The 21,351-nt window shown below is 42.2% G+C and overlaps 1 protein-coding gene across 2 annotated transcripts in view; it reads left to right on the forward strand.

The window, feature by feature from the left end:
• The window catches only part of raraa (retinoic acid receptor, alpha a), a 172,185-nt gene that overhangs the window by 30,562 nt on the left and 120,272 nt on the right, over positions 1 to 21,351 (forward strand). The gene's annotated exons all lie outside the window — the stretch shown is intronic.

Consider the following 21,351-nt stretch of genomic DNA (forward strand, 5'->3'; position numbering starts at 1 on the left):
ACTATCCCAAAGCACCAGTGAACAAACGTGTCCTCTGAGTTTTTATGTGGAATGTTGATGATGTAACAGTGACAACCATGAAAAAATAAGCTATTTTTCACCTTATGGCACCAAAACTATGGTAAAAACTGTGTCTTAGGCATCAGTATTTATAACCATTTTATGTGAACAGTTCTGATTTGGTTTCTTTATTATAGAGCATTTCACCTCAGATCACTCTAAGCGACGTTATTTACATCTTACATCTTGTAATTTTGACTATCCATCCATCCATTTTCTAAGCCACTTCTCCATCAGGGTCATGGGGGGTGCTGGAGCCTATCCCAGCAGTCTTCAGGTGGAAGGCAGTATACACCCTGGACAATTCGCCAGTCCATCACAGGGCAGACAGACAGACACAGACAGTCACTCACTCACACCTAGGGGCAATGTAGCACGTCCAATTGGCCTGACTGCATGTCTTTGGGCTGTGGGAGGAAACCGGAGAACCCGGAGGAAACCCACGCAGACACGGGAAGAACATGCAAACTCCACACAGAGAGGACCCTGGTTGCCCGGCCGGGGAATCGAACCCAGGCCCTCCTTGCTGCGAGGCGACAGCGCTACCACCGTGCTGCCCTAATTTTGACTATGCAGAAATTTTGAAATATCAGTGGAATTTCTCTTTAGCCCTGTAAGACTGAACATATTACCGCTGATAACAGGTCACCCCGCCCAACCCCTCCTGGGGCTCTTTTCCAATTATGAAAATGAGAGGAATAATTCTGCAATATTTTATACACATTAGCCTCGATGCACTCATAAAGAACTAAATTTGGTCTTGGATAAACAAAACTGATGCGATTGTGTAAAACTTGTTTTATGAGCCAAACTAATCCTTGAAGGCTTTTCACTCTGAGCAACTGACCCAGACTAGCAGCTCATCCTCTCTTAGTGCAGTGCGGGGGGTCCTTGTCAGGAGCATGGTGGAGGGGAATCTTCAGGCCAGTCCCTGCTTGCTGGGCTCCTCTGATTGTAACCAGAGCAAGGAGTAAGAACGTTACAGAGTTCTGGCCCACTTCCTTTGGGCTGTGTTCAATCATTATCAGCCTGTCAGAATCTAATCTCAAGCCAAACACTGTTTGGACCGGTTGTGATTCAGATACGGCACATTGTGTACACAGTTAGTTTACGATGAAAAAAATCAATATCAATGCTGTTATTGAAACTCCCATAAAGCATATTTGTTCTTGCTCGCACGCACACACTCACATTTTTTTATGTGTGTGTGTGTGTGTGTGTGTGTGTGTGTGGAGGGGATTTCTTCCAGCCACCTGACTACTGTAATTGAGTTGCAGCTTTGTGCAAAAGCACACCATGCTGAGCCTTGGGTAATGCCACTCTGTTCACGTGATATGGTGAGTGGACAGACACTTGAGTGCACATGGAGCTGGTCAAGGCTGCATCTGTAGCACCCGTGCACTTTGTTACAAACACCATGTGCTTCCACTCACCGGCCACTTTATTAGAAACACCTACCTTGTGCTTCCACGCACTGTCCACTTTATTGGAAACACGTACCTTGTACTGCCACTAACTAGTAACTTTATTAGAAATGCCAGTCATGTATTTTCACTCACTGGCCACTTTATTAGAAACACCTACCTTGTGCTTCCAATCACTGGCCACTTTACTACAAACAACTTCCCTTGTGCTTCTACTTGCTGCAGTGAAAAAGAGAAAGCGTGTACAGAATGTCATTTTCTTGCACTGCAAATCTATTGTGAAAAAATCTTTTGCATATAGTTTGTGAATTCACACACATGGGGTTTGTGAAGATTTTAGCTGCAGCGTCTTGTGCAGTGCGACATGCAGTACATGTGTAAGGCTGCTGTGATCACACAGTCTAAAGCAGGTTCACTTACTGTGAAAAGAAATGATGCACAATTTAAACTTGGAAGTTTGAGTTCATTGAACTCAACCGTTAGTATTGATACTAAGTAAACAGAGGAATCATTTATTATTGAGTTCATTGAACTTCAAATAAAAATAACTTTGAAGTTTAAAAGCTGCATACATTTTTTTACAGTGACGGTAATGTGGTGGTACAATGTAGGTAACCAGGTGGAAGCTTGGGTTCAGACGACTCTCAGGTGGGTTTGCTCTACTCATCATAGGCTTCTGCACATACTTGTGGAGTCCATGCCAGCTTGAGTCCACACTGGCATTAAAGCCAAAGGGTCCCGAGCAGGTTGAGGTTCACAGAGGGAATGTGTGTGTGTGGAGGTGTAGGCCGGTTCTGATCCCCAAAGCAGCCTTATACTGTTTTAAACCTTGACTGGGCTTCGGGTTCTGTATAACACCAAAAATGGTTCTTCAACTGTAACAAGCTTGACATCATAATAATAGAAGAACCCTTTTTAAAAAGGTGCTATATAGAACAGCACATTATCCATCAGTCTGAAGAAACGCTCTCACAGTGCAAAGAGCCCTATTACCATGCAAACAGTTCTTTGAGGTCTACACAGACCCATCTTCTTGATTGAAGAACCCTTGAAGAACCGTCGTTTAAATGTGTATAATGGAAGCTCAGGCTCTGAAAGGCCAGTGTTTTCAGTCTAATCTGTATCTACGGCCTCTGTTCCATTCCATCAGTCAGCACAGACAGTACTTTTCCCTGTACTTACAAAACTTGACTCAGCTCTATCTTATAGTAGCCAGGGGGCACTTCTATCGGCACCAGCCCGTTGGCTTCTGTTATGAAATGAGTCATTCTTTGGAAAATGTTTGTGTCCCTAGCGTTTACAGGTATATTATGCCTAAAAAACATATTAGGGTTAGAATTTATTTATATTTTAAAATGAAACAACACGTTATTTTAACAATTACACTTTATTAAGCTGTCAATTTAGCAATATTGGTTTATAAATCAATTATATTATATAAATCAATTATATAAATTATTCCAAACACGACAGACGAGCTCGTCCCCACAGTCATGTGTGAAGGCTGAGGTAATTTTGAGGTAAAAAAGTTTTTTCTGGAATTTTAACTGCAAGAATCTATACATGACTATGAAAGATATGATTTAAATGACATAAAGAAATCAAATGGAAAAGAAATATTATAAAATATATCATGAAAGTTCCCCAGGAGTCATGTCACTGGTGTTACTGCATAAAAAAAACTCTTGTTTTGTAATAAAAGCCACACTGATGACGTCACTCGACTTCCTTTGACCTGTTTTCTGAAGATCTATGAAGAAAAGCGCATGGTGAGTCCACTGGGTGTTTCAGTTATCAGAGATTTTCTCATTCAGCTCACGATTTCACATGAAGCTTTTAGCTGAAGTCACTGGGGTGACCGGCTTTATTCTTAAGTACCTGAAAAAGCAGAAAACAAATGGATTAAATTCCATATTTCAGTGGATATTCCATGATTGACAAATATGGAAATTCAGTAAAAATGTCACTGGTGTTACCTTTGTTAACACCAATGTGTTAAGGAACCAGTGCTGATCAGTAATGCCAGTGACTCCCTTGGATAGATTAAAAAAGGGGGTGTTTCTATAGAATGACCCTATAGATTGTTTCCAGCCACTTTGTAAAATGCATTGTTATAAAAAATGTCACTGGTGTTACCTTTCTTATGTGTATTACCAGTGACAATTGGTAACACCAGTGACTCCTATGGATAGATGAAAAGGTGGATATTTCTATAGAACGATCCAGATTGTTTCCAGCCATTTTATAAAATGCATTTTTCATTGAAAATGTCACCGGCGTTACTGTCTCTGGTGTTACCTTTCTTATGTGTAACACCAGTGACTCCCTCGTATAGATTGAAAAAAGTTGATGTTTCTATAGAATGACCCAGATTGTTTCCAGCCGTTTAATGTGTAACACCAATGACAATCGGTAACACCAGTGACTCCTATGGATAGATAAAAAGTGGATGTTATTTGTAGAATGACCCAGATTGTTTCCACTAAGTGGGTTGTCTGTTTTCTAAGTACAGGGAAGAGTATTGTGGTGTCTGTGGTGATCAGCCGTACACAGCCGTACACAGCAGATACAGCAGATAGAGATTAGGTTGAATGCTGGAGTCTCACTTTAAAGCTGTGAGTGTAAATATGTGTGAAGCGGTGCGTCACTGCCGGACGGTGCTGGCAGCTGGTTTGTTTGGATACAGTGGAGAGCAGTATGGGTGGGATAGCCCCACACACACACACACACACACACACACACTCGTCCTTGCACATGGCTGCAGCTTCATTACAGCAGTAATTGTGTGTGTGTGTGTGTGTTATTGCCTTGTTAAAGCGCGTTCGCTCGTGATTGTTGTTTAAAGGAAGCTCTAACTAGACCACATGTTGGAAGCCAGACAGTAATTGTGTGTGTGTGTGTGTGTGTGTTGTATCTACTGAACCTGTACACTGTATTAAAACACACTTAAATGCACTATAAGGTATGAATATTGAGTGTGTGCATGCCATTCCTACTGCAGCTGCTGTGTTTATAGTGTATTTAATATATATTGTGCATGTTAAGCAGTTTGGCTTGGGTATGTTTAGGGTGTGCATGTGATGCTGGTGCCAGTATCATCATCATTAATGACCCTGGATGTTTTGCTTTTGGGTACTTTACGATTGTTTTTAGAACCAGAGAGCTGGAAAATGCTTATTGCAGCCGGATGGTGTGTTGGTATATATATAAAACCTCAGGAGAAACCTTGTATCTCCATTTTTGTTGTTTTTCAGCTTATGACATCATTATAAAATGCTGGTTGTCCATTGTGCGTATTTTATGATGAATGGACTAAAAGAAATGATCCAAAATGACTCAGAATAAAGTCTGGTTCCATTGACTTACATTAAAAGTAAAGCAGGTTTTTTCCTTCTCCTGTAAAGTTACCATTACAAGGTTTTGCTTTGACAACAGCGGTATATATAATACAAGTAGGATAGACATTATCACATGTAGGTACTTTATACGCACACACACACACACACACACACACATATATATATATATATATATATATATATAACATATGGGATTCATGTATGGCTTCATGTCTTGACACTGTACAAGAGCTTGTGTATTTGTGTCTGAATGTGTGTGTGTGCGTGTGTGTGTGTGTGTGTGTGTGTGTGGTACACAGCACTCTGTGGATTTCTGCTTCGCCTCCTGACAGAATCTTGGCAGCATGAAACGTAAACACATTTCTGCACCATTCCCGAGCACCTCCAACACACACACACACACACACACACACACACACACACACATGTCCTGTTCGGTCCGGCCCAGCTGTGCGCCCTTAAAAGATTTTTTTTTCTCTTACGCCCACACACTCCTTAAGACCACTTGGCTTTGTTTCTGTAACGCGCTCTTCTCCGTCCGCCTGAAACACAGCATTTGCATTTCGTCCAGCACACTCAGCCGCCCATGTTCACACTTGTAAAGCAGATTCTCGTTTTGCTTTTTAAACCGATACGTGTGTGACCTTTAATCGGATACTAGCACAGCCTGACCCGTCCAGACCCTGAAAGCTATGCACCTGCACTTGAAGGTTGTGTCCCATTCCTAGTGATCTTAGTGTGCTGGAGTTAAAGCAGTATCAGTAGTTGATTAGCTGAGACGTCTGAAGTTCGTCTCTGGAACCACAAGCAGCTAAAAAATAATAGAAGCTTATGTACAACAGTTCCCATTCAGGTATCAGGTACTCTCTAATTGAAGTGCTGGCGTGGTTTCTAACACTGCACAACATACAGTGGACACATGTAGCTTAAAACAGTCACAAACGCTTTCTTGAAGCTGAAATTTTGTCTGTCCACTTTCGTAGATAACAGTATGTACAGTGTCAGAAACCACATAAGCAAGTTAAATTGTATTTAGTGGAATCAGCATCTTGTTATATTTAAACTCTGGAGGTGTTGTAGCTATGCTCTTATTTCATTGTTACGTTTCGGTTCAGGAGCAAAAGCAAAATCAGGAATTTTTTCGTCTGTGATATAAATGGAGCTCTCCCATTGGTTAGGGATTCAGGAGCTGAACTGAAGGCCTGACATGTTAGATTAACCTCATAGTTATTACTAACAGTAAAATCAACCCATCATATTGGGTTTCCAGTGGGTGGGACCAGTGTCATGAGAAAAGCATAACTCTAGACCTAAAAGTTCAAGATACACCACTGACTGTGCATGTGAGCCATAGTTTAACCAGATTTTGGTTATTTTACTGAAAGTCACTGTAAAACTATTACAATATATGTAATAGTATGAAATATATGTTAATATCCATTACCGGCACAAGTGCATACATTTGGTCTTTTATCAGCTTCAGGTGTCTGTGTTTAATCTAAAATGGCCGTGAAATATTCATTTGAATTATTATTAGCTTATAGCTAACATGCTACTAGAATCCCAAAGGGGCGTTAGTAGAAATTAGCCTTTTTTTCCCTAATTTATGACTTAACAGAGGTGTGTTTTTCCTCATGTTTGACTTAGTAGACTTGTTTATCCTCATTTCTGACCTGGCAGATGTGTGTTTTCCTCGTTTTTGACCTAACAGGCGTGTTTTTCCTCGTTTTTTGACCTAACAGAGGTGTTTTTCCTTGTTTTTGACCCAGCAGACTTGCTTATCCTCATTTCTGACCTACCAGATGTGTTTTTCCTCGTTTTGGACCTAGTGTGTTTTTCCTAATTTTCGACCTAAGAAATCTGTGTTTTACCTCATTTCTGACCCAGTAGAGGTGTTTTTCCTCATTTTTGACCTAACAGAGGTGTTTTTCCTCATTTTTGATTGTCTTTCCTCGTTTTTGATCTAGCAGAGATGTGTTTTTCCTCATTTTTGACATAATAGAGGTGCTTTTATGCTCATGGGCAGACACCAAGTATGTCTTATGTGATCAACTGTCGGACTGTGTTGAGCTGTGTGATGTGAGCTAATGGTCTCTCTGAGACCGAGCAACATGAGAATCTCTTCATCGCAGCAGTTTTTCATTTTTTTGGTTGTCTTTTCTTCCTTTCTGTCTTTGGTTTTCCTGTCCCTCTGTATCACTATCTCTCTCTCACATCTCAGCCTTTGTCCTGCCTCTTTATCCCCCGCTTTGTGTGTGTGTGTGTGCGCGCTTTTCTGAGACGTGTATGTTTTGTGCAAGGACAGTGAGAAGAGCTCTCATCCCTCTCTCTTCTCTCTCTTTTCTCCCTGTTCTCTCTCTCTGTCTCTCTCTCTCTCTTTCTCTGTCCCCGCTCAACACAGTGTAGCCATTGTGAGCGTCGCGCTGGTATCTGGCCAAAACCATAGAAAGCTAATCGGTGGAGCAGAAAGGCCACTAGGCTCTCCCAAACCCAGCAGGCCCTCAGAGCTGAAAAAAACTTCTCTGACTCTCATTGGCCACGGGCCTCGCTCTCCGCTTTTCTGTTTCTTTTATTTTTTCCCTCTCTCGTTTCATTTTTATTTCGGACGCTGATTCATGCCTGTCTTGGCACCCTCTCTCTATTTCATAAGCCTCGCTAAAGGCATTCCGCCCAGTGCTGTAACGCGGCCGTCTCCACAATGTGGTCCCAGCGCAATTCCCGCTACTAATGACCGAACTGGCCGCTACGGAGGAGGAAATAAAGAAAAAGTAAATTGAGCATTTCATTTAACTGCATGAGCCTCATCAAGATTAGCTGGGAGTCCCAGCGTCGTTTTACACAGCGATTCCTTTTACCAGCCAAACTTGGCCACCAGATCCAAACGCATCCCTCTGTGTTGTAAATTGTAAGTGTTTTGCAATGGAGTGTGGCCTTGCTAAGCCTGTGAGGTAAAATATGGCTCTGAGCAAGCTGGGAAGCTCATCTGGAAGTGCTAATATTGCTAACCATAAGAAAATGGTGGTAGGCAGAGCCAAACGCTAGCTTAGATTTTAGAACACTTCTGCTTAAAGCAGTCCCACTTTTCCTTGAACATTGTTAATCATCCAAGACTAGAGCTAGCAGGCTAACAGGCTAGTGCAGCTAACAACACGGATACTGTGGAAACAGTAGTAGCAGGCATCCTGAAGCTGTACTTTTGCTTGGTTTTATCGAACATAGTACATCATATGGTGCCAGGAACCACATTAGGAAGTCAACAGCTTTGTTTTAGCATGAGCTAATTGTGAAGTATCATAAGTCATTAGCTATATTTGCCTCGTGGCTCCAGTGCAAAATCAAGGAATGGAGGTTTGGACACCATCTGATCTTGGTTGATCCACTACAGGAGGAAAACTGGGTATTTGCCAAACTATCGCTTTATAGGCAGAGATTCCTCCTTGTTTTCTACTTTTCTTCGTCCCTCTCATCTCCTTTCATCTCCCTCTGCCTTGCCTCCTCCAGAGCGACGAGACCCAGCGGTGCCCAGCCACGTTTGACGAGCTTCATAAAGTTTTTAATAGAGGAAATTTTCAGAGAATCTCGAGCGAGTTATTAAAAGCACGTCATCGCTTTCCCCGCTGCATGGAGCTCACAGGCCTCCATTGTGCTGGAAATGTCAACGCTCGCTCACAGACAGAGTCAAGCTAGCGCAGACTCGCTAACGGCTCACGTTCCCTCCGCCGTGGCGAGCGTTTTGTCCCAGGCCTTCCCACCTAACCGCACCCAGTTTGACTGCTTTGACTGAGTTTCCCAGAAGCGCTTACTCACAGCTTAATGACCGGTCCAAGCGCTTTTGGATCGGATTCTGATCGGAGTCATCGGAGCTGGGCTGGTGTCGGTGCTGGAAAGGACTTTCAGGCAGAGCTCCAAAGAGTTTTGGGCCAAGTTCCTTGCTGGACCTGTCATCATGGACCAACCAATCCAGCAACACCCACCAAGCAGCGCTGCATTCAGGTTTAAGTCAACAGGCCACTTTCGGAAAAGAGATTTCACATCTCAGGGGACAGAATCTGCCCGAATGCAGCTCAGCTGGAAGTGTTTTAGTGAAAATGAGATAGCAGGCGGTTTCAGCTGGGAGAAGTGGCCGAGCAGATCAGAGATCATCTCATTGGGTGCTGGTACAACAGAGTTTTTCCTGAGTGTTTAATGTTACAGCCATCACTTTTGAAGCTCCGCAAACCCAGAACTGTAATATCAGAGACCAATATCTCCTTTCAGCACAGCGCATTTGTTTACCTCCAGGTATTTCTTGTAAGAAATATCTGATCGTAAAAAATCTGATCAAAAAACATCTTGGACGTGATGTTAAATCATCTTAATGTTAAATTAAACAGTATTGACTTTGCAGTTTATGAAATGCAGGCACATTTGATCAAATATCAACTAAGGATAGTGGTTTTATTAAAATAACTCAAACTGATTGATATTTCAATATGTAATTAATAATCAATACATTTGAACTATTTTTATTGATCATGAATCATTTATTTTTGTGCTTCTAACAAAAAAGTAAATAAAAAAAGCAAGATGTTATTAACATAATCATACTAAAAATAATAAAATAATTAAAGAATATTAAAGAACCATAAACTTACTTATACTATGCAGAAAAATACAAAATAGAATAAATCTAGACATGAGTTGAATAAAACTGTAGATACACTGTATAGAAATGTTTATAATTAAAAAAAGTAAACATTTGTAATGTAATGGTTATTATTATTATTATTATTTCTATTTATTATATTGTATTATTTTATATAAATAATTTATATTTTATTATGTGTTATTTGTGTTCTACCAGCCCCAGTAAAATGTACCCGTTAATAGATACATCCATAAATATGGATAAAAGGGACAGGTAGAAAAATTATAAAGGAGGAGAAGACGGTAAACATGCTGTCTTTTTACGGGGAAAGTCTCGTCCTGCAATAATAAGAGCCAATCGGCTTGCTGGTTAAGCCCCAGGTGGAAAAAGCCCAACTCGTGGAGATATGTGCATGCACGACAGCCGGAACATCCCGGAAAATTATGTGTATTATTGAGTCAGTGATCCGAAGTGGTGATCTGGCCTTCAGTTTGGAGTGTTCAGATCTCTCCTTGTTCGGAGAGATGGGAGTCTGGGCTTGTAGGACTGGAGATAACTGCCCGGCGTCATTGGCAAGGTGGACAGACTTTCCTGTAAGGACATAGGGGCGGGGCAGAGGTGAGGCATCTTGATAAGCAGACAGGTAAAGCGAAGATGACCTTCACAGGATGATGGAAGGATTACGATGAAGAGAAAACGCAGCCGGAGGACGAGAAAAAAACCTCCATTAGTGGTATGGAGAGGAAGGTGAACAATTAAAGAGAGGAGGGAAGATATCAATAGAGATGAGAGTAAACACTTTCTCACACACACACACACATGACTGTTTAATGGTGCTGAATTGATTGTTTACTCCTTTTCCGCACTTTCCGTCCATTGATCCTACACTTGAACACTCTCCAGAGGCTTTCTCACCTTCTCTGTGTGTGTGTGTGTGTGTTAGGGTAGCCAGACATTCCGGTTTTCATATGTATCCCATGTAGTCTCAAATGTGTGTTGCTGTATATAAAAGACCACATCGCCAGTGTTGAGCCAAATGGTTCTCAGGTTCTCAGGGCCGTACTGGGCCATTCCGCGCTGGTCCGGACTCGTGAGACTGGATAAGGTTTCTTTTTCCATCTGTTGTACCGCTAAATCAGAACCAGGAAACACCCAAGGAAACTACACAAAATAATGGCTAACTGCTAACAGGCTAACAGCTACACACACAAGACATTTGATTCCATCTATCACTCCAACTCCAGTCTCTCTCAGCGAGTTCCCAGAGCCTCCAGAGTCTGCATGGGAGTGGGTTTACTCGTAACCGGATAACTAGCTACATTAGCATTAGCCTCGCCCAACAGGTTACAGTTCAAAGCACCACAGAACAAATTTATACTCTCAGATACGAGTCTTTATCCTCTAAACGGCCGTTTTTAATCATCGGTTCGCTACATCTGAGCCCGTACTGCAGTGGGAGGCATTCGCGTTAGCTTAGCTTAACAGGCTACAGCTTAAAGCGCTAACAGAACAGGTCTGATTTCAGCTTTCTGCCACTCCAACATCATGCACTGTAAAATGCACTATTTTCTTCCCCAAAAAGAATAAGAAAATATTTATGATGTGGGCTCTTGAATGCGGTGATTTCTAGTATGTACATATTTGATCACACAAATTCAGTTTTGAATGACAAAATAACAAGACACGCCACCCAAATACTACGAAATTCTGAAATTATTGTTAAAAAGTCATATTCGATTGCAAATTCTTATACTGCCAGTATAATTTGCACTTAAAAACTTTTTATTGAATCCGAAAGAAATGCGAACAGAAGCATTTTCGCTCCATTCTTTATCTCCAAGATCGGTCTAGAACAGAAACTCACGCTTCTCTTATTTTTCTCCCAAACGTCCTGCAGTTCAATTCCTAAGGTGACGCAGCAAACGCGAAAAAAATCAACTCATGAGATTTCGCACCATTTCTGTTGCTTCATCTGTTGCGATTTTTCAGGTGCGACAACAAAAAATAAGCTTTTGAAACGCGTTACGTGCTCCTTCCTTTGTGTTCTGAGCCGTATTTCGGAATACTTTTCGCACGTGTGGAATCATCCACAACCCCCCACCCACCTTCATTTCAGCCTGCTCAGATCAGCTCAGCGATCCTCCCTCCCCACCCCGCCGGATCTCGTGCTGAGTTGATGAATTAGCTTAGCCGCATTACGCCGCGCGTGTTATTGTAGAGCGCTGATTTATCGCGGCTCTCCAGCTCAGGTCAGAACTCCCCCCCTTCCCCCCCAACATCCCAGCGCTCCACACCCCAAAGCCTCCGTCTCCTTTTGTCTCTCATCTGCTTTTCTGCTCGGGCCCCGCGACGCCTGATTGATGAGGCTTCAGACAAAGAAGCTAGTCTGAGGCGCGCAGATAGCGTTAGCAGCCACAGTAAATAAAAACACATGTGCCGTGGAGAGAAAGCGAGAGAGAGACATGAAGTGAGATGGAGAGAGGAAGATGGAGTCGCTCCTGACGTGTCTCATCACTTCTTTTTCCGCAGCGCTGGGAAAAGCCTCTGTTCGCTGAGCCGCGCATGCTAGGGGTTAACGGCATGCTAGCCGCTACTCCTTCGGTCCAGAGAGAGGAAGAAAAGTGGGGCAGAAAGCAGCCGGAACAGATATTTCTTTCTTGTGTAAGCGGAGGGTGATTTCAGCGAGGTGACCCCTCTGACCTGGGTGTGTGTGTGTGTGTGTGCGTGTGTGTGTGTGTGTGTGTGTGTGTGTGTGTGTGTGTGTGTGTGTGTGTGTGTGTGATTTTGCTGACTCATCCATTTTGCTGATTCACTGTCATTACTTTATCTTTGTGCTCTAAAATCAGCAACGGCTGTTTGTTTGCTGTTGTTCTTACCCAGTGCAGTGAAACGCAGAACCAGAAGAACTCCAGGGGCCCGAGCTGGCCTGCAGGTCGAGTAGAAGTAGGCCCTACCTGTCGAACCCTATGCTCCTAAAAATGACAGTTCTTTTGAGGTTCTTTATATAGAACCATGAACGCTAAACGAGCTCCCGTGCTCTTTGCATGGTGAGATAGTTCTTCAGATTGATGGTTCCGCCTGTCTTTTCAAAAAGGGTCCTGTATAGCACCAAAAAGGCTTCTGCTATTGTGACAATGTCAAGCTTATGACAAATGACCCTTTATTGGTGCTACATAAAACCATATTTTAAAAGGTTCTAGATAACAACTTCTGCACTCTTAAAAAAAGGTGGTTCTTCAGGGGTTCTTTATATAGAAATCTGAACACTAGAAGAACCTTTGCATGGTCAAATAGTCCTTCAGATTGATGGTTCTTCATAGAACCTTTTCGAAAAAAAGGCTTCTGCTGTTGTGATGATGTCGAGCTTGGAGCACCCTTTTTTCGTGCTGCATAGAACTGTTTTCAAGAACCATGAACCACACTTAGAGATTTCATTGCATGGTGAAATAGTCCCTCAGATATATGTTTCTGCGTAGAACCTTTTCAGAAAGGCTTCTGCTGTTGTGACGAAGTCGAGGTTGTAGCAATAGAGGAACCAGTATTGGTGCTACATAGAACCGCTTTCAAAAAGGTTCTGTATAACACTTTCTACACTTTTAAAAAAGGTGGTTCATCTGGGGTTCTTTATATAGAGCTATGAGCACTGAAAGAACCATTTCATGCTTAAAGGGTCTTTGCATGGTCAAATAGTCCTTCAATTTGATGGTTCTACATGGAACCTTTTTGAAAAGGGTTCTGTATAACACCAAAGGCTTCTGTTATTGTGTCAATGTCAAGCTTGTAACAATAGGGGAACCCTTATAGATGCTACATAGAATCCAAAAAGGTTCTACTTAACACCGTCTGCACTTATTATAGTGCAAAATTATAGTTCTCTGGGGGTTCTTTATATAGAGCCGTTATATAGAGCTGATGTTTCTACAAAGAACCTTTTTAAAAAGGGTTCTGGATAGCACCAAAAACGGTTCTGCTATTGTGACTATGTCGAGCTTGAAACAATAGAAGAATTTTTATTGCTGCTACATAGAACCATTTTCAAAAAGGGTCAACATAACACCTTCTAAACTTGTAAAAATGATGGTTCTCTGGGGGTTCTTTATATAGGGCCATGAGCCTTAAAAGAACTATTTCATGCTTAGAGGGTTCTTTACATCGCTAAATAGTTCTTTAGATTGATGATTCTACAAAGAACCTTCTTGAAGAGGGTTCTGGAGAGCACCAAAAAGGCTTCTGCTATTGTGCACATGTTGAACTCGAAACAATAGAAAAGAACCCTTTTTGGCGCTACACAGAACCATTCTCAAAACAGGTTCTATTTAACACTTCCTCCATCACCCCATCACTGATGAATCATTTCACCATGCAGAGAACCCTTTGAGCAAGTGGTTCTTCTCTGTTCCTTAGAGAGCTGTGATAGAGGTTAAACAGGGGCCTCTGAGTTTGGGTGACTCTCTCTCTCTCTCTCTCTCTCTCTCTCTCTCTCTCTCAGTGGCTAGTGGCCATAATGTCCAGTCTTGATCTCTGAAGCTAATGTAGCATCACAAACCATAACTCGTTCCTGTAGCACACGTATGTATTCAATCTCTTGGCATGTTCACATGTTCTACCTCACGTTCTTCTGTGTCACTGTAAATATCCTCACAGCGACCATTGCAATTCTGCCCTTAATTCCTGCTCCACTGTGTCCTTCAGGCTTCTAACGCTGACCTGTGCAGCGGTCAGGTAGGTTTTATAGTGTTGTCAGTAATAGTAAGTGCCGGTTAGTCGCTGTATCGTCCAGCGAGATGTTTGCTTTGTTTTGATTGGCTCAGGTTTCCGGTCCTCTGCTGCATTTGACCTATGACCTTTTAGGGTCGCCATCCATTACTGCTCCAAACGTAAAGGTCGGCAGGCCTCCTGCTAAAAGCATTTGTCTTCCACTGGGTCAGCAGTTTGACCTCCACTTGCTTCTGTCCAACTACTTGTAGGCACATATGCACACTATGTTCGGATTTGTCCCGAATCACTATTCCCTACCTTGGAAAATCAAGGGCAGTAAATGAAACACTATTATAGTGAACAGAAGTGGTCCCTAATCGCTGTTCTGTGCATTAGATAATCAGTATCACTATATAGAACACTATTATGGTGAACAGAAGTGGTCTCTAATCACTGTTCTGTGCATTAGGTAATCAGTATCACTATATAGAACACTATTATAGTGAACAGAAGTGGTCTCTAATCGCTGTTCTGTGCATTAGGTAATCAGTATCACTATATAGAACACTATTATAGTGAACAGAAGTGGTCTCTAATCGCTGTTCTGTGCATTAGATAATCAGTATCACTATATAGAACACTATTATAGTGAACAGAAGTGGTCTCTAATCACTGTTCTGTGCATTAGGTAATCAGTATCACTATATAGAACACTATTATGGTGAACAGAAGTGGTCCCTAATCGCTGTTCTGTGCATTAGATAATCAGCATCACTATATAGAACACTATTATAGTGAACAGAAGTGGTCCCTAATCGCTGTTCTGTGCATTAGATAATCAGTATCACTATATAGAACACTATTATAGTGAACAGAAGTGGTCTCTAATCACTGTTCTGTGCATTAGGTAATCAGTATCACTATATAGAACGCTATTATGGTGAACAGAAGTGGTCCCTAATCGCTGTTCTGTGCATTAGATAATCAGCATCACTATATAGAACACTATTATGGTGAACAGAAGTGGTCCCTAATCGCTGTTCTGTGCATTAGATAATCAGTATCACTATATAGAACACTATTATGGTGAACAGAAGTGGTCCCTAATCGCTGTTCTCTGCATTAGATAATCAGTATCACTATATAGAACACTATTATGGTGAACAGAAGTGGTCTCTAATCACTGTTCTCTGCATTAGGCGATCAGTATCACTATATAGAACACTATTATAGTGAACAGCAGTGGTCTCTAATCGCTGTTCTGTGCATTAGGTAATCAGTATCACTATATAGAACACTATTATGGTGAACAGAAGTGGTCCCTAATCACTGTTCTGTGCATTAGGCGATCAGTATCACTATATAGAACACTATTATAGTGAACAGAAGTGGTCCCTAATCACTGTTCTGTGCATTAGATAATTAGTATCACTATATAGAACACTATTATGGTGAACAGAAGTGGTCCCTAATCGCTGTTCTGTGCATTAGGTAATCAGTATCACTATATAGAACACTATTATGGTGAACAGAAGTGGTCTGTAATCGCTGTTCTGTGCATTAGATAATGAGTATCACTATATAGAACACTATTATGGTGAACAGAAGTGGTCCCTAATCACTGTTCTGTGCATTAGGTAATCAGTATCACTATATAGAACACTATTATGGTGAACAGAAGTGGTCTGTAATCGCTGTTCTGTGCATTAGATAATGAGTATCACTATATAGAACACTATTATGGTGAACAGAAGTGGTCCCTAATCACTGTTCTGTGCATTAGGTAATCAGTATCACTATATAGAACACTAGATAAACTGCATCCCTATATTAGATTAGGCACTGTTTTTGTTCACTATAGTAGTGCTATGTATATTGCTCTTGATTTTCTAATGTATAATAGTGAGCACAATATAGAACAGTGTGTGTATATTTATTATTTACTGTGACTGAATTATGCAGAAATTGAAAAAATGGGAGGACCTACCCTTGTGCCTGTGTGTGTATCTCCCTCGCCGCTAAATGTGTTTTCTTTCAGCGGGACGTTCCTCTGTAATGTAGCGTTTCGGACAGCGGTGATGTCCAGCGCTGTGTGCATCGGTCTCTGCTCCTTTGGTCAGGAGCTCGACCTTTAACCCCACCACCATCAGTCTGCAGACAGACGGTGCACAGAGACACTCACCATCGCACACATACACCCCAGTGACCTCTGAATCATTAGTCTGGACGCAGCCTGTCACTGACTGTCATGCTGTGTGTGTGTGTGTGTGTGTGTGTGTGTGTGTGTGTGTGTGTGTGTGTGATGGAAAGGAAGACGATAATTGTCCCACCAAGAGTACGGCTTGAGGGAGGACACTTCAGAAAAAATGACCACAGCACACTCCTCCTCCCTCTATATACACATTTCTCTCTCTCTCTCTCTCTAAATTTATTTCTCTTTGTTTCTCTTTCTTTATCTTCTTTCCTTTCTTTATCTCTTTCTTTCTCTGTTTTTCTTTCTGTCTTCTCTGTCATTCTCTCTCTCTCTTTTTCTTTTCTGAGTCTTAGTGAACCATTTCACATCAAACTGTTCTGCTGTTCTGCAGTGTTCTATTGCTGTTACATGACAGGTCTACAAAATAAAGAACAATGTAAAGCAAATTAGTAGCAAATCGTTTATCTTGTAAAATCCCAGGCCTTTTGCACACCAAGGCTTATTACTCAGTAACTACAGGGAATTCAATGCAAACTGGTTGAGCTATTCTTAGGTTATAAATGTGTAATAACTGGGCCCACTGATGGGTGGGCTCTGGCCATTTAAGGAGATATTTCTGATGGAGCCAGTCACAGATACAGCTCAGCTCCCTAATAAAGGTAGAGTGGACAGTGAATGGACACAGTATTTAAAAACTCCTAACAGCACTGCTGTGTCTGATCCACTTGCACCAGCACAACACACACTAACACACTAGCACCATGTCAGAGTTACTGCAGTGCTGAGAATGATCCATCACCCAAATAGTACCTGCTCTGTGAGGGTCCATTGGGGTCCTGACCACTGAAGAACAGGGTAAAAGGGGGTAACAAAGTATCAGAGAAACAGATGGACTACAGTCTGTAACTGTAGAACTACAAAGTGCAGCTATACAGTAAGTGGAGCTGCTCAAATGGACAATAAGTGCAGAAACAAGGAGGTGGTCAGAATGTTATGCCTGACCGGTGTGTGTGTGTGTGTGTGTGTGTGTGTGTATACACACATACACTCATCGAGCACTTAATTAGCAATACTAGGCTAACACTGGGTAGGCCTCAGTTCTTTATGGCATGGATTCCATGAGACGTTATAAATATTACTTTGAGATTGTGATCTTTGTTGATCGTTCCTGCAGGGTTTTCAGGTTCTGTGGCTACAGAAGAACCTCATGTTCACGAAACCAGTCTGAGACGACTTTTGCTTTGTGACATGGTGCATTATCATGCTGCAAGTAGCTGTTAGAAGATGGTAAATTGTGGGAATGAAGGGATGCACAGCAGCAGTACTGAAATAGGCTGTGGCGTTCAGACAATGAGCACTGATTGGTATTAATGGGCCTAAAACATTTTGGGGGCCAAGAAACCATTTCCCTCACCATTACACCACCTCCACCAGCCTGGACAGCTGACATGAGGCAGGTTGAGTCCATGAATTCTCACCCTACCATCTGTACGTGGACGCAGCTCAGCCAATCAGATTTTAGGACCAGAACTATCCGTTTTATAACCATACGTACATGGCACTGGTGTGGTGCACGTTTATAATATAGCCAGGTCTTTTCTTAGAGGTACAGCACAGACCGGCAGGCCATTAGTGTGTGTGTGTGTGTGTTAATGGTCTCTGTACTCATAAAGTGGTCTCAAACTATCAGCAGTGACTGTAATGAAATGGAAATCACCACAAACTCTCTGAGAGCTGATTGAGTGGAGCTTCTGTGTTCCACTTCTTTCAGCCATAAAGGCCGAAGGCTTTAGGGAAGGGTGTGGGGTGAATGGATGGATGGAGCTGATGAAAGAGTGTCAGGGTGGAGAGGTGTGTGTGTATGTATGTGTGTGTGTGTGTGTGTGTGTGTGTGTGTGTGTGTGTGTGTGTGTGGAGAGAATGCCTGCAGTGAGACCAGCCGTCCGAATCAATCCCACCTGGCCGTTGTGAAGGGAAGGGGCTTCACACTCACTCACATCACTAGGTCACCGTCCGACTGTCTGTGATCAGTTTTTGATCGAACTGATGCAAATAATGTGATCAGAGTTCTGTTTCTGTTGATTATTGGTTTATTGTGTTATACTGAGTGCAGCCTAGACAGCATTATTAAAGGGGAATTCCACCAAACTGTTCAAATTTCTGCTTAATTCACTACATACGGTCATCGAGTGTGGCTTGGTGTGAAATGCTCTTTTCTAGAGGAGTCCTAGTTGTTCACAGTGGTGGTGATAGGAACCAGACGTCTGAAGACTCTTAAAGCTCCTTCGCAGAAGTTATTACATGAAATGATTATGAATGTTTGGTTGATATCTTTTAATGATGTATTTTCAAATTTCTTTGTTTAAAGGTTTTTTAGTATAAAAGTAATTTTTTTTTTTACCATTCATGGTGGAGGGATTCCAGAGTTTTAAAATTTTTTTACTGTCTACAGCATTACAGATAAAAACTGAGAAGGCGTGTAGGTTCACTGGTGGTTTTGGAGAGTAAATAAAATGGTATTGTGTATCATAAAAATGTATTGAAGTATCGCAATATTATATTTTTGCCGTATCGCCCAGTTCTAGTATGTAGTTTTTGCGAGTCGCTGTTTCTAGTTGGCATGGCTAATAACACACACACACACACACACACACACACACACACACACACACACACAGTGCAATTGTTATTGGTGTTGTTTCTCCACTGTGTTAGTAAAAACCTGGAAAGCAGCACGCACACACACACACACACACACACACACACACACACAGCCTGATAGAGCTGGACCTGCTGTGCTGATTTGACCTACATCTGTGTGTGTGTGTGTGTGTGTGATGGACTTGGCGTGTGCTGAATGCTTCATAATGTTGCAGCACTCCGTCAATCCTGCCATTGTTTTTTTACACAAGTAGGCCACTGTACAAGGATCTCTCTCTCTCTCTCTCTCTCTTTCTGTCTATCTTTTTAAACCTCTGTTTTCCAGACATCAGTCAATGACGGTCAGCACAGATGACCAGAGTGGTGAGCACCGACAAGACAGAAGCAGGAGAGAGGAAAATTGACACAGAGAGAAGGAAGATAAAAGGAGCTAGGAGGAGAAAGGAGTAAAAGGAAAGGGGAGAAAAAGGAGAGTGAGAAGTAAAGAAGAGAGAAAAAGAAAAAGAAAAGTGGAAGACAATGAGGCAGAAAGAGAAAAGAGAGAGGAATAAGGGAGGTGAAGGGAGGGAGGAGAAAAAGTGGACGAGTTTCATTTTTCACTCCTCCCTCCTGAGTGAACTGCTAATGTCCATTGTGTCTGAGAGAGAGAAAGAGAGAGAGGGAGAGAGAGAGACAGCAGGCAGAGAGAGAGAGAGAGACAGCAGGCAGAGAAGGGAGAGAGAGAGAGAGACAGCGGGCAGAGAGAGAGGGAGAGAGAGAGACAGCAGGCAGAGAGGGAGAGAGAGAGACAGCAGGCAGAGAGGGAGAGAGAGAGAGAGAGACAGCGGGCAGAGAGGGAGAGAGAGAGAGAGAGACAGCGGGCAGAGAGAGAGGGAGAGAGAGACAGCAGGCAGAGAGGGAGAGAGAGACAGCAGGCAGAGGGAGAGAGACATAGACAGTGGATTAGATGTGCTTCAGTCAGAGATGATGAGTGTGTCTCAGTGTAGTGAGTTACTGAGCTCGGCTCAGCTGGATAATGACATCCATAATGAAGTGTGCAAGAGTCAGACACGCTGTGTGTGTGTGTATGTGTGTGTGTGTGTGTGTGTGTTTGTCCATTAAACACGTAAATCTTGTCAATGCTTTCACTGTTCATCTGAGAAAGTCCCTCCTGCAGTTATTGTTGCTACATCTTTTAAGGGTTCACCTGCCAGCATCTATTACACTTGTACTAACCGAGTTCGAGGCCATTGGAAAATCCACGATATACGCCCACCTATGCCCACCTCACAGAACAACTGAGCTCTGTTTTACTGCACCACGGCCAAAAAAAAACCCTTCTGCTGTTAATGGAATACTCTTTGACTCTAACACTGATTACATGTACAGTGTGTTGTTTTTAAAAGGCCATGTGGGCGTGGCATCAGAAATCGCTCATTTACAATGTTGAACTTTCTCCAGTGAGGTGCGCTAATAGCATGCAAATCACTGTGAACCTACACCAGAAGGAGCAGATGAGTTCGGTGTGTGCAGTAACATTCTAATTCTGCCTGTTACTAGTCTTGGCACTGACTTTGTGAGTTTGGTCTTTAATTCTGAACTTTTCAGCTTAGGAAATGAAATAAAATCAGCCTCCACACCTTCAGAAGATGAGGATAGCGTGATGTCTGGCATTATACGTTCCTAATTACCACCTATCCAACCTTTCTTTTTCTAATAAATCAGACGTATTTACTACCGCCGCCGTTCTCACTGCAGGTTTGTTCTAGGTTCATTTGAAAGAGGAAGGAATGTATAGAGGTGATTGTCATTGGCTGTGAGGCGTGTAAATCGTACTTTCGCAAATGATCACTTCACGTTAGCGGGCGTCTTTTGTGCGGCATGCCGTGCACCTTGCAGATCCTGTTTGTGTTTTTGCGGTAATAGATAGTTCCGTTCCTAGCTGGAGTGAGATAATTGATAATCCCAGGTTAAATAAGAACATTTCAAGATTATATCACCTAGACCTAGACCAGAATCTCACAGTGCTATTAGATGCTAGATGAGAGCACTTTATTTATCTTCTGTAGTAACATTCTGTGAGGGAGCTTTTAGAGGCTTCAGACGTCTGGTTCCTATCACCACCACTGTGAACAGTTCTCACTCCATACTCTATACTATATATATATATATATGTACAACATATAGTTCTTATTTTCCATTGCATGTGGAAGTTGACAGACAATTTGAAACCCACCTACCTACTTTATTTGTATATCATTTGCCTCTGTGGACCCCGGCCCACCACACAGCCTACAGCGCATTAGTGCTTTAGTAAGGTATGTTGCAATCACAGTATATAGCAATATA

This window comes from Pygocentrus nattereri, chromosome 13, assembly GCF_015220715.1.
Source record: "Pygocentrus nattereri isolate fPygNat1 chromosome 13, fPygNat1.pri, whole genome shotgun sequence".
In the NCBI taxonomy this organism is placed as follows: domain Eukaryota; kingdom Metazoa; phylum Chordata; class Actinopteri; order Characiformes; family Serrasalmidae; genus Pygocentrus; species Pygocentrus nattereri.